A 13,039-nucleotide genomic window follows, 5' to 3' on the forward strand; every position below is an offset into this window, starting at 1 on the left:
ATATTCAAGAAACCCATATTAAGAACTTACCATTTTCAATAGGATAAGAAAACATATGTCGCATTGGCACATTGATTTTAAAAGTACCTGTGCACTGATGCCAGATGCAAGGCGCCTTGCCAGGTAAGGCAAAGTTTGTAAGGATGTGTAGGACGTGATCCCTAATTTTCAGATGGTGTCTCCTTGTGTAATTTCCCTCAGATTCTGCTCACCCTCTCAGTTTTGAAGCCATCTTGCTATCAAAGACCCCAACAGGTGGAAAGGGGGAGAATAAGGAAGATGGGTGCCACGGTAATGCTGTGCCCTGCAGTATGGCCAGTTAGCACTCTTTTCCCAATCGTGCGACAGCCCTCACCCTTATCTGCCCACGGCTCAGGTTTCAAGGAAATCAGTGAATTCAGTACCTGGTGCAGCTGAGAAAAGGAATGTCTCACAGTAATACCATAGCACATGTTCTAGTGTTAACTTTGTAAATATTAAAGGCTACAATAAGGATGTCTATAGTGCCCAGTTTTATCTCAGAATTGCAAAGTATATGGCTCATATTGTCAAATATCCCCTTTGGAGTATGAAGCAAACATCACTGGCCATAGCTTCTTGAAGAACGAAGTGAGCTAAAGAGTGTCTAAACAACTTGCTCAACATCCACAGGCAAACCAGTGAAAGGATTAGAAACAGAAGTCCTATCTCCCAACACCTACTCATTCCAGTATTTATTTTTCCAATTTTTGAAATTGTGTCCTTCATAAGCCTGCCATCAGGAGACATTCAGACACATTTGAATTATAACAAGTAAACCACTCTTGAAATAACAGGAAGAGCTCCTACTAATTTATTTAAAGCAGTATTCCTTAAAAACTTGGTGTTGTTTATTATAGAAGACAACGTTATTTTCAATGGTGCCCCCTGAGGGTGTTCAGTGCACAGTGAGCGGCCTAATGCAGCAGCCTTGCATGGCAATGTTTTATATACTAATTTTAACTAGAAATGTTCAAGTCCTGGATGTGAGGGGGTGATGAGGTGGTAACTGACAGAAGAGTGACTACTATTAATAATTAGTATTTCATAAAATATTTATTCATTTCAAGGCATTTTGAAATCTCTAGTTATTCAAACAGTCCTCAAAGGTGAATTTGAGTTCCTTTACTGAGTAGAAAAGAATATTGATGATCAAGATTTGACTACTACTGGCAAAATGTAAACTCTAGGAAAAATGTACCTTATTTTGAGAAGTGGATTATTGGTTTACTAAATAGAAATAGTAATATTTCAACTTTATTCCATACCAAAAACAAACAGGAAGACTTACCGGCTGCTTCCAATCACAACAATGAAAGGAATGAGGATTGAAATAAATGTTTGCTTCGCTTTTTTTTAATTTTTAATTTTTATAGGTAGATAGTATATGTATATATTTAGCTTTATTATTATAAAGTAATTTCAACCTAAATATTTTTATGTCTTCTCTATTCCCCCAAGTGCCTGGCATGACATTTTGCTATATTAATTGAAACAATTAAGTTTTGTATGTTAGTTGGGCAAAATTAAGGTAAAAATTGAAATGTATTAACAATGAAGAAGTTTCTGCCATTCTGATAGTTTTATTGAAAAGCCAGGATCAATGAGAAAAGCACTGAGCCAGATCTTGGTTTCACCCCTGCCTCTACCCATGTGTTATTTAGCTTCCTGAGTCTCAGTTTCTTCCATTGTAAATAGAAGGGTTTTTACTATTTGGGGTCTCTCAAGTTGTTACCAGAGAGTAGGGTTAAAAAGAGAAGACGATAATTTGTTTATCTTCAGAGGGAAGGATTATTTCAAACTATAGCCTCTTGAGATTCTAAAATTACTCGTCTCTAAAATGATATTTCCCACCCTTGCCCACTTGACAATCCTTTTATCTATGGAATTATGTTACATCCTTCAGGTGCTGGCATTTAAAAAAGTAGACATCCCCTGAAGATGACATTTAATGTCCTTTAAGTTATACAATTCTATGACCCATACCACTTCTAAGAAAAACAAATGCATCCATGAAGGAAAACACTCTTGATATAATGGTAAATAAATTAGTACCATAAAAACATGACTGATTGTGGAAATGCAGACACAGAGGTGGGCAGCTTTGGCAAGCCCCTCCCCCTCTAGCTGAAGCAACTTCCAGGATATTAGAGAGCCAGCACATTTTTCTCCCTTTATTTTCCTCTTTTTTCCCTTATTTAAGAAAGATATTTAAGAACTAGGATATTCAAAAGCAATCACATTTAAAAAGGAATTTAGAAAGTTACCATACACATCTAGGGAAAGGTGCAGGCTAAGAGAATAACTGAGAAAAACTTAAGTTTACACATCCCTGGCACAGAGACAGCCAACAACAACCAAAGAAAGAAACAAAGAAAGAAAGCAAAATAATACAGAACACCCTGGGGAAAACAGGGGTCTGATTTCCAGTTACCACATTATAAAATTCAAACATCTAGTTTCCAACAGAAAACAAAATCATACAAAGAAACAGGAAATATAGTCCATGCAGAGATAAATAAATAAATAAATAAATACAAACTGTCCCTGAGAGAAACTAGATAGCACTTACTAGACAAAGAACAGCTGCCTTTAAGATGTTCAAAGAACTAAAGAACAACATGGAGAAAGTCTAGAAAATAATGCACAAACAAAATGGAAATATCAATAAGGAGCTAGAAAATATAAAAAGAAGCTAGAAAGAAAACCTATATCTAAAAAGTACAATTACATTAAATGAAAAATTTATTAGAGAATTCAAAAGCAGATTTAATGAGATGAAAGAAAAAAATCAGTAAACTTGATGATAAAATAGTTGATCAAGTCTGAGAAACAGAAAGAAAAAAGATTAAAGAAAAGTAAACAGAGCCAATGAACTTGTGGGACACCATCAAGCAGACCAACTTATGCACTAGGGGAGTCATAGAAAAAGAAGAGAAAGACAAAGGGGCAAAGAGATAATTTGAAGAAATAGCAGCTGATAACTTTTCAAACTGGATTAAGGACATGAATATAAACATCCAGGAAGCTCAAAGAACTCTATGTAGGATAAATTCAAATAAATCTACACCAGGACACATTATGATCAAACTCTCAACAGACAAAGAGAAAATCTTGAAAAACAGCAGTCAGGGAGAAGTGACCTATCACATGCCAGGGATCCTCAAGAAAATTATCAGCAGATTTCTCATCAGAAATCTTGGAATTCAGAATGTAGTGAGCTGAAAGAAGAAAAAAAAACTGTCAACAAAGAATCCTATATCTAGCAAATGATTCTTTAAAAATGAGGGAGAAATTAATTTTCCCAGATAAATAAAAGCAGAGTTCATTATCATTGGACCTGCCCTGCAAGAAATGTAGGAGGAATTCCTTCAGGTTGACACGAAAAGATGCTAGACAGTAACTCAAAACCATAAGAAGAAGTAAAGATCAGAGTAAAGGTAAGTTCATGGGTAATTATAAAAGCTAGTATTATTGTAACTTTATAACTCCACTTTTTGTTTTCTACATGATTTAAGAGATTAATGTATGGAAAATCATTAGTCTATGTTTTGGTACACAAAATGTATACAAATCCAATTTTGTGACACAATAGCTACTGACTATATACAAAAGGAAATTAGAAAGGATTTAAAATGTTTCACTATAAAAACAATAATTAAATTTAAAAGAAGATGATAATACACGAAATGAGGGACAAAAATCTAAAAGGCACATAGAAAACATAGCAAAATAACAGAAGTAAGCCTCTCTTTATCAGTAATTACATTAGATATAAATGGAATTTAGATCTAATTTATACACTTCAATCAAAAAACAGAGTTTGAAAGAACGAATAGGAAAACATGATCAACCATATACTGTCTACAAGAGACAAACTTTAGATCTAAAGACATAAATATGTTGAAAGTGGCAAATATAAATGAAAATATCATATGTCAAAACTTATGAGATAGAGTAAAGGCAGTGCTAAGAGAGAAATTTGTAGCTATAAATGCTTATACTAAAAAAAAAAAAAGACCTCAAATCAACAACTGAATTTTACAACTTAAGAAATTAGAAAAAGAAGAACAAACTAAACCCCAAGATAGGAGAAGGAAAAAAATAATCAAAATTATAGCAGAGATAATGAAATAAAAAAATACAACAGAGAATATCAATGAAACCAAAAGTTGGTTATTTGGAAAGATTAACACAATTGGTGAACCTTTAGCTAGATTGGGGAAGAAAAGAGAAGACTCAAACTACCAAAATCAAAAATGAAACTGGGAACATATTACCAATGCTACAGAAATAAAAATAATTGTAAGAGTTTCCTTTGAACAATTATGCACCAACCAACTGTATAATCTAGATGAAATGAACAAATTTCTAGAAACACGACACTTACCAAAACACAAAATTCCACCAAACATTTAAAGAAAAATTAACACCAAGCCTTCTCAAATTTTTACAAAAATTTGAAGAGAAAACACCATCTAACTCACTCGATGATACCAGCATTTCCCTAATACCAAAGTCAAATAAAGACACTACAAGGAAATAAAACTACAAACCAGTATATCTAATGAACTTTGATGCAAAAATCCTCAATAAAATACTAGCAAACCAAATTCAGCACCATAATAAAAGGATTATATACCATGACCAAGTGGGATTTATTCCTGGAATGCAAGCATGATTCAACATATGGAAATTAATCAGTGTAATATACTACAGTAACAGCATGAAAGAAAAAAAAATACACGATCATCTCAATTGACACAGACAAACTATTTAGCAAAATTCAACACCCTTTTGTGACAAAAACACTCATCAAACTAGGAATAGAAGTTAACTTCCCGAACATAATACAAGCCATATATGAAAAACCCACATCCAACATCATATGCAAAGGTGAAAGACTGAAAGCTCTTCCTCTAAGATGAGGGAACAGGGCAAGGATGCCTGCTTTTGCCACTTCGGCTTAACATAGCACTGAAAGTCCTAGCGAGAGCAATAAAGTAAGAAGAAGAAATAAAAGTCATTCAAATTGGAAAAGAAAAAGTAAAATCATTCTGTTGCAGATGATATAATCTTATATGTATATTTAGAAAACCCTAAAGATCTCACACACACACACACACATACACAAACACCCACAAAAAAACTGTTAGAACTAAAGAATATGAATGCAGTGAAGTATTGGATACAAAATCAACATGCACAAATCAGTGGTATTTTTATAAACTACCAATAAACAACCCAAAAAGAAAATTAAGAAAAAAAATTCATTTTCAATAGCAACAAATAATAAAATAATACTTAAGAATTAATTTTACCAAGACTTTTACAATAAAAACTACAAAACATTGCTGAAAGAAATTAAAGACTTAGGTAAATGAAAAGATATTCTCTATTCATGGATTGAAAGATTTAATATTATTAAGATGTTAAGACTACTCAAAGCAGTCTGCAAATTCAATGTAATCCATATCAAATTCCTAAGAACATTTTTTGCAGAAATAGAAAACTCCATTCTAAAATGTATATGAAATCTCAAGGGACCCCAAATAGGCAAAACAATCTTTAAAAAATAGTTGGAAGATTCACACTTCCTGTTTTCAAAATTTACTACAAAATTACAGTAATCAAAACAGTGTGGTATTGGCATAAAGACAGACATGTAGACCGATGGAATCGAATAGAAAGCTCAAAATTAATCCTTGTATACATAGTCAAATGATTTTTGACAACAATGACAAGACCGTTCAATGCAGAAGACAGTCTTTTCAACAAATGGTGCTGGGAAACCTACATGTCTACATACAATAAAGTTGGACCCTTAGCTAACAACGTATCTAAAAATTAACTCAAAATGGACCAAAGAGACAAACATAAGAGCTAAACTTATAAAACTCTTAGAAGAAAACCCACACAATAGGAGAAAATATTTACAAATCACGTATCTGATAAGAAGTTAATATCCAGAATATACAAGTCAAGTCAAAAATCCTAAAACAACAAAAACAAACAACTTGATTCAAAAATGGGCAAAGAACTTGATAGACATTTCTACAAAAAAGATGTACAAATGGCCAGCAAGCACATGAAAATATGTTCAACATCACTAATCATTATGGAAATACAAATCAAAATCACAATGGAATACCACTTTACACCCATAAAGATAGTTACTATAAGAAAAACAGAAAATAGCAAGAGTTGACAAGGATCTGAAGAAAATGGAAACTTTGTGTACTACTGATAAGAATATAAACTGGTGCATCCACTATGAAAAACAGTATGGTAGTTCTTCAAAAAATTACAAACAGAATTAGCATGTTATCCAGCAATTCCACTTCTAGGTAAACACCCAAAAGAACTGAAAACAGGGTCTTGAAAAGATATTTGCACACCCATGTTCATAGTAGCATTACACAACAGTGAAAAGGTAGAAGCAACCCAAATGTCCACTGAAAGATGCACAAATAAACAAAATATTGTATAAACATGCAATGAAACATTATTCAACCTTAAAAAGGAAGGAAATTCTGACATATGCTATAACACAAATGAACTTTGAGACATTATGTTCTACAGATATAAATTTCTATTGTAGGCTGTGATGATAGTGGTGATGATGTCATTACTCTCATTATTGTTATGAATACTATCATTAATCTAAGTTGGCATGAGACTGAAGAGTGGTGAAATGGAAAAGGACAAGGAGCAAGACAGATATATATGTGAACCCTGGCTTCTGCACTTATAAACTATGTGGCTAGAAAATTCTACTTTTATTATTTGAGCTTCAATGTCCTCACATATGAAACAGGAAATATAATACATTCCTTACAGAATCATAAAAAAGATTAGAAATAATTTGGGTGAAGTGCCTAGCAAAGTGCCCAAAATTGGCACACAGTAGATGCTCAAAAAAATCACTATTATCATTTTAGTAGTAATAGTATAATTATATTGTTGCAAATAAGGAATAAAGATAATCAACAGTAACATGGTATTTGGTACCTAGTAAGTACCCTAGAAATATCAATTCATTATCATCACCATCACCACCACCGTCATCATAACACCAAGATACCTTCTTGTTTCCTTCCATTTGTTTTTTCACTGTTTTCACTTCCAATTTAGGTGCAACTGCAATCAGTGATCCTAGACAAGATCTTTTAAAGACAAGTTTATCTGTTATCTTTTTTCCAGATAAACTTATTTTCCATTTTAGCAAAATGTACTTGATCTAGAATAACTAATTTGACCTAAACATGGGGTAATACATCAATAAGTTCAAAATATTAATTCTCAATGCATTATGGCTTAACTCTCTTCAAATATTTAAGAATTCACAAAAAAGAAAATTTAAATTCTTTTTTCTTCAACCAGAAAATATGGGTTTTCTGTAGTTCATCTTAAGTAATCAATATTTGTCAACACTTCTGTTCCCTCCAGAGGGTAGTAATTAAAATTGAGTAATAAATTACCATTAATGTACATAAATGTAAATGTCATATGTATCTTGTAAAATAAACATCTGGTGAAAATCGAGTGAATCTATACATTATAAAATGGAAAGCATTTTTCAGTGTTTCTTAAAAGCCTAAATAACTTTTATTTCCTTCCTAAAATTGGGGGCTTTCTGAGTAACATCATTCTTAGTTTATAATCTTTATATTTTTCCATGGCTCTGCATTTTCCCATCCTTACTTTGCTCCATATGTCTGAAACACAGTCATTTAAAACAGCAAGCTTACGTTAATTACCAGAGACAAGTGTTAATGGATTTTAATTTTGCTTTATTAGAATTTATGCAAATTTCACTGTGTTGAGATTCCAAATAAAATCCTTACAATCACAACTTCTCTCTCTCTGTCTCTCTCTCTCTTTTCTGTTGACTTTACTTTGTAGAAGGGAATGGGAAAAGTTTGCATTAGTATTCAGTGACAGGAACTGTTGACAGCAATATTCTTTAAGGAGAAATAGGTTTTATAAAATTATCTTTAAAACTGTTTGATAATTTGTTAATTAGCATTGATGTCTTTTCTCTATAGGTTCAAATATTCAATTACACTTTCTGATCCGGCTGCTTATTTTAACTGTCTTAATGGCTGTTTTTGTCTTGACCAAAATACGTGCATTGTTATACACTTAGTAACATTCTTTTCCTTATGCCTAGTACAGCCCATGATATAAGTTTATTGGAAAGTTGTTCTGGTAACTCAATAAATACTCTACTAAATGGAAAAGAATATGAGAATTTTAGACGTATTTTTAGCTCTAAATTATTATTTCTGTATTATCCAGGAGACATAAACACAACGTTGAGCTTTCTAATATTCAAACTTATTCAAACATGCTTTCTATTTTCATAGCTTTTCTTGAGGTATTAAGTGTGGCTTTATTCTATTCTAAAATTAAGATAAAGTTTTATACTTTTCTGTAGTTCTGTATTTTTCTGTTCTATATACTTTTTTTAGTTCTATATCCTTTTCTGTAGTTCTATATTTTCAGTATTTTAACATGCTGAACCTGTTATTTTCACAGTTGGAAAATAATAAAATTATATGAAAATAGATTATTATTTGCTGGGAATATCCATTTCAGGTTTGTATACCTGATTCTATATCTTTTGTAATCTTATTTTTTAAATTGATGAATAACAATAGTACATATTCATGGGAATGATGTTTCAATACATATAACATATAGTGATCATATCAGGGTAATTAGCATATTCATCAGCTCAAGCATTTATCATTTCTTTGGGTTGGGAGCTTTTTCCAGAGCACTTTCACAGAAATTCTAATTTATAAATTCTCATAACATGAAAATGAAGCACTATCATCTCAATTTTCCACATTAGGAAACTGAAGCACCAGTGAGTGTCATCCAAGCTAGTACAACTTATAACCGGCAAAGGCTGTATTGGAACAGTTTTACCTGACTCTAAGCAGAATGTTCTCTTTTCTACCCTAGATATCTCAATAAATGGAGTTCAGTCCTGAGGTTAGCAAGACCTGCTTGCCTGAAGTAACTTCTCAAGTATCTCCATTTGGTGATTTTAAAAATATGTCCATCAATTATCTGATACATCACTCTTCAGGAAGTCTAGTGTCATTCCCCTGTCCTCGAGAGCAAGCAGGCTGGATTTAGTGACTGGCTTCTAGTAAACATAACACCACTGAAATGAAGGTATGTCATTTCCAAGATTAGGTTTTGAAAAGACTGTGGCTTCTGTCGTGGGGACTCTTTTGGACACTCAGGGGAAACCAACTGCTTTGTTTTGAGGACACTCAGGCAGCCTTGTGGAGAGGTAGTTTTGGCATGGAACTGAAGCCTCCAGCCAAGAGCCAAGGGCACAAGCCTTCTCTCCAGGTCCAGTCAAACCTTCAAACGGTGCAGCCTCAGACAATGAACTGACTACAACTGACTACAACCTCAAGAGAGGCCAGAAGCCAGAAGCACTCAACTAAGCCACTCCCAAACTCCCGATCCTCTAAAACTGTAAGATAATAGAGGCTTGTTGTTTCAGGCCACTATGTTTAGGGGTAATCTGTCATGCAGTCATTGATAACTAACACAATGTGCTTGTCCAAACCTGTCATTCTTAGAGACAGGTCAATAAATCGGGGAGGAGAAGAGGCTGGGGCCCAGGGGTCCATTAGATATTCTGGCCTCAGATATACAAAAAGAGGCAAAAAGTTTTAATATTCAGAAAGCAAATGGAGCACTGGATCATATGACTTCTTGGGGCTCCACATAGCTAGCAATACTCATGGTTAACAGCTGGGCCTTGGGATCAGAACCTCCTGCATTAAAAATTCAACTCTAATGTTGACTGTGTAACAAGTACAGATTATTTTGCCTCCCTGTGTCTGTTTCCTTGTGCATAAAATGGAAATATTTTAGAACTTCACAAAGTTCTTGTAAAGATTAAACGTGAGACTGCATGAAATTAGTTCTTAATACACAGTAAAGCCTCAATAAATAAGAGTTATTTCAATTAGTACTAGTAGCAGTAGAGTTGTAGGAAAGCAGAGAAGGAGTAGAACTGGCTTTGTGAGAGCAATGCTTTGAGCCCTCTCAGGCCCTGGGTCCCAGCATATATTGAACTCACCAGACCCAGGAGTCCACTGGGTCATATGGGACCCAAAGACTCTATGGCCCTGGGCCATGTGGCACCTAGAGATTTCCAGATGCTGATAATCTGGTAGCCAGTGAAGTCACCCAGCAGGGCATCTGAAGTTGCTTGTCTCACAAAGCATGTGTTTAGAGTTCAGTAGTTGTTCAAATGGTATGGAAACTAGGATTATGTGGGGTTGGAGCAGGGATACAAGGGATTCACAAGGTGATAAGAAAATAGGGTGAAAAGAAAAACTCAGGCCAATGACCAAGTGCAAGATGTAGTTGAAGCACAATTGCACTGCTGCTGCCATTCAGAACGTTAGATCGTTTCTTAGGACAAAGAGAGAAGCCCCTATTACACAGAGGAGCCTGTAATTCAACTTTCAAGAATGAGTGTTCCAAGAAAGGGACGTAATGTGTTATTTAACCTTGCCCACAGTATCTGTCCAGACTTTTACCACTTATGCCCTATTAAGAACTCTCTTCCTCTTAAAGAGGAGATGCAAAGCCCTCTCTAAAATGACAGTGCGTGATCTACAAAGCAGGATTTGGAAATGGCAACAGTGCCCACCATTATAATTAATGCCAGACGTCTTCAAAGACCTTCTTTCACCTACAAATGAAACTAATTATTAGTCTTTTTCTCTGGGAGTCCTTCACTGTGTGATGCAGGAGCAGCAACAGCTGGGTCATCCCTTGCAGTTTATTCTCAAAGGCCTTTCAATAAATCTGTTTTGAATTCTGTTGCCCACCCTCCCCCACTACCTAAAAGAAATATTCAGGAAATAGAACCTAGTAAAATGATTTATAGCAGCCTACAGTCTGGTGGGGAACATGCCGGGATTGAGGCAATGAATTCCAGCCCCTCCTTGTCTGTGCCCAGGTGTAAACAAACAGTGTTAAAAGAACCAGGTACAAACCCCGGTGCTTCATCAAAACTTTAAGGCAAAGATCTAGAAAAAGAAAGAACAGAGCTAACCTTTTAAAAACGTATTTATAGAGCATCTAAGGAAATAAAAGGATTCAAAATAATTTTAGGACTGGAATGGATCTTTGAGACTGTCTTAGTTCAACATCATTGTTCAATGTTTCTCCCATGCCACGTGCCATCTGCCAACCTCAAGTCAAAGCAGTAAAAACTGAGGCTCCAAGACTTTAAGTGGTTGTCTCTATGCCAGGCAGACCAGAGGCCAGTTCCTTTGATGGCTAATCTTATTATTTTCCTACTCCATTAATTTTTTTAAATTGTGTTTGTTTGTGCCCTTTGGATGGGCAGTGTCCAAAATTAGAATAGTTCTTTCTTAGACATGGTTCTGCAGGTACTGCTCTTCACCTGGCTTTTCACCTCTGAGCATGAAGATAAGGACTGTCAATGCCATTCAGGCCATCACCATGCCTAAAGGGTTCTTTGAATGTGCAAATTTACAAATAAAAAAAAATGCATTGAGAAAAACTAAATCTACATCTGGAATATATGCCGGTTACTAGAAAGTTAATCCACAATTACAAAGACTCTTCACGGACAGGCAGTGTGTTTGAGATTCTTCCATCCTGCGAAAGGTGTAGATTAAGCCCTGAGAAAAGAATGTCAGGAGGAAAATCTCTCTAATTTGTTCTGATTCCTCCTCCCCCCTCATCAATTTCCTATTTGTCCTCTGACTGACTTCTGTTTCCCAAAATATCCTTATGCATATCTGAAATCTTCCTTGTATAAGAACGAATGTACTATCGTCAGATAATTCTCATAGGTTGCAATTGTTGGAAATTTCATCTTTAAACTACACAGACTTAGGTATCTAATTGAAATTCTGCTAGCTCTAATCTTAATTCCTAGCTGCATAATTAATGCAATTGCTTGCAAATGTGCTCTGCAAGTGCCCTGCGATATAATGTCTTCTGCGTTGCTTGCACTAAGAAAGATTTTATAAACCTTCCTTGCTTTCAACAGAAAAAAAAATTGCCTGAGTTGAGTGGTGCCCAGGAAAAAAAAAAAAAAATCACTCTTTCTCCTTCAGAAACCTTTTTTGTTAGTTTCTGCCTTTTGGTTTATTATTAAAACTCTACCTGCACCCTGCAACTAGGCAGTATGGGCTTTTAAAAATGTGTTTTCCTGTTGGTATCCTTGCCTGACTATTCAGTCCTTGCTATATTCTTTGTAGTTACTCATGAAGGAATGTCTGTTACTTGCTCCAAACTCCATGCTCCTAAATTCCAGACACCCAAGAGCAAAAATAGAATCGAAGAAGATGAAGCAAAACAAGGAGAAATAAATGACAAGAGAAAGATAAGAATGAGAACGTACCCAAGGGCAGGGTTCTTTCCAGACTTGTCTCTTCCTCCTGCTACAGCCAAGGCCACGATAAACCGAGTAGGGAAGAGGACACAGACCAAATGGGATTCTAGGTGAGACGAAGATAATCTGAGAAAAAAGAATGACAAATCTTTCATTGCAAAGATGTTAGCACTCATCTTAAGAGATGAGGGATTTCGTAGGAATAGGGCTTGCCACCCAAATTCTGGTAACTTTCATCCTATACTTGTAATATCTTCTAAAAGAGTAATTCCTAAATTTAAGGATATTGTAAGAATCACCTGGGGAGCTGGTTAAATATTCAGATTCCAAGCTCTTCCCCAGAGATACTGATCCAACAAGTCTCTGGTGAGGTTCAGGAGCCTGGATTTCTAACAAGCGCCTATGTGATGATTCTCATTTAGGTAATCCCAGGATTACAGTTTAAAAAGTATGTTTTGCAATAAAACTGCCCATTTTTGGAAAGAAAGGGAAAAAAAAAGCATGAAAGATAAAAGGAAAAAGTTACTTGTTAAAAGGACTTTTCTTTTTTCCCCCAAACCTGAAGTTCTTAAAAATATATGTAAAAACCCAAAATGTGTTAAAATT

The 13,039-nt window shown here is 34.7% G+C and overlaps 1 protein-coding gene across 1 annotated transcript in view; it reads right to left on the minus strand.

Moving 5' to 3' along the window:
• The window catches only part of LOC129037853 (orofacial cleft 1 candidate gene 1 protein), a 164,804-nt gene extending 152,251 nt beyond the window's left edge, over positions 1–12,553 (minus strand). The window contains exon 1 of the mRNA XM_054490057.1: positions 12,443–12,553. The gene's annotated coding sequence lies outside the window, so the exon portion shown is untranslated. The remainder of the gene's footprint in view (positions 1–12,442) is intronic.
• Between the last annotated feature and the right edge of the window lie 486 nt (positions 12,554–13,039).

This window comes from Pongo pygmaeus, chromosome 5 (assembly GCF_028885625.2).
Source record: "Pongo pygmaeus isolate AG05252 chromosome 5, NHGRI_mPonPyg2-v2.0_pri, whole genome shotgun sequence".
In the NCBI taxonomy this organism is placed as follows: Eukaryota; Metazoa; Chordata; class Mammalia; order Primates; family Hominidae; genus Pongo; species Pongo pygmaeus.